Source organism: Papilio polytes, unplaced genomic scaffold, assembly GCF_000836215.1.
Source record: "Papilio polytes unplaced genomic scaffold, Ppol_1.0 DF823691.1, whole genome shotgun sequence".
Taxonomy (NCBI): Eukaryota; Metazoa; Arthropoda; class Insecta; order Lepidoptera; family Papilionidae; genus Papilio; species Papilio polytes.
In genome coordinates, this window is record NW_013525513.1 from 5023759 (window position 1) to 5025377 (window position 1619).

At 36.3% G+C, this 1619-nt stretch overlaps 1 protein-coding gene across 1 annotated transcript in view; it reads right to left on the reverse strand.

Moving 5' to 3' along the window:
• Positions 1 to 386: 386 nt before the first annotated feature.
• The window catches only part of LOC106104309 (mannose-6-phosphate isomerase), a 5493-nt gene continuing 4260 nt past the window's right edge, over positions 387 to 1619 (reverse strand). The window contains exon 8 of the mRNA XM_013284322.1: positions 387 to 718. The gene's annotated coding sequence lies outside the window, so the exon portion shown is untranslated. The remainder of the gene's footprint in view (positions 719 to 1619) is intronic.

The window sequence follows — 1619 nt, forward strand, 5'->3', positions numbered from 1 at the left end:
CAATAGTGTAATATTGTATAGTTTATCACAATTATCTGATATTACGTCTAATTTTTTTTATTGTATACATACTGTACAGTTTGACTCTTCAGTGAAAATTGAAGGGTATTATCTGCTGTAACTAACTGAATAAATATTACTTACATTTTCTTCGACAAAACGAAGAGAAACATTTGTATTATAGACTTACAAAAATCATATGGCAATTGGCAGAAAAAATATCGAATGTGCTATAAAATGTAGTTTTATTTGCTGATATTAGGGCTATGATGCATCAACTTTCGATTACTAGTTAGTGTTAATTCTAAACAACAAAAGTATAAAAGTACTAGCTGTTTTCTCGATTTCGCGAGCGTGAAGTTAAAAAAAAGGTAAAAACAATGCCTAGGTGACTCAGTGATAACGTAGCTTTTTAATGGTGCTAGAATTTTGGAAATCGACCAAGTTATTTTTGAGTTATTTCAATACTTACAAAAATACAAAAACGCAAATCTTGCCTCTTTATAATAGTATAAATAAATTGTACTTAGTCTTTGCTTGTGTAATCTTAAAACTGTAAATAAGTAAACAAATACTACGGGCAATCAGATTATACGTTGCAAATCATTAGCTGTTGATTTTTTTAACAAGAGAGAATTGAAAGAAGTTGGGAAATAATTGCATACTGGTAACTCTAAAAACTAACCTCTCCCTGTCAAAAGCCTGCCATAAGATCCTTGTAATTCTATAATACCAGTGTACAGTTAAAATACAAGTTACAAATAATTTAAACATTGCAGATAGCTTGGTAAGCCTCAAGATGGTCGGTATTCGGTGTAACGGTCAGCTGTCTGCTCGCCTTCAGGAACAATACTGTACCCGGTTTGACTGCGATAGGCTCGGTGTCGCACGCCTCCCCCGCACCGGATATAAAGATAATAATACTGGGACTGGCGCGGATTATTGTATTGTAAGAATCACCATTCAACACCTGAGTTACATAATAAAAATTAACAGACGAATACTGCATATTTAACAGTGGTAGTGCCCGCTTTAACATCTTAGCACGAATGGGCCGGCACGCCCGGTGTAATACCACGACCACACAGAAGACAGGCGTGAAGTGGAAGCAATTCCGCGTTTCGTCTGATGAGTGTGGTGCAGGACGCCTAATTTTAGTCCCTTTCCCTTTCCACCCTTTTCTTAAGAGGAAAGGATGGGAAGAGGAAGTGGATTTGATGCAAAGGAAGGGGAAATATCCTCTTTATGTGCGTCTCCTCCTCCGTCGTATAAGGGTAGGCAACGCATCTGCATTTGCGGATGTCTATGGGCAGCGGTCGCTTAGCCATTTTGGCGGTTTCAGGTGGTCGCTTGCTCGTTTGCCACCTAATGTTTTAAAAAAAAAAATAGCAACATTAAAAGTAACAATTTCTTAATTGATAAGGCCACGCTTAAGTTTATATGCTATTAAAATGTTGATTTCTACCAATTGTAAGCTCTTTTAACCACGCGACCTGTTTAAGGTTCGATTTAGTATTCAGCCGTATGTCAACTACTAATGGTTGACGGCAGAGAAGCAGGAAGAAAATTGTAAAATAGCAAAATAAATATATAAATTAATTTGAAATACTAAATTGAGA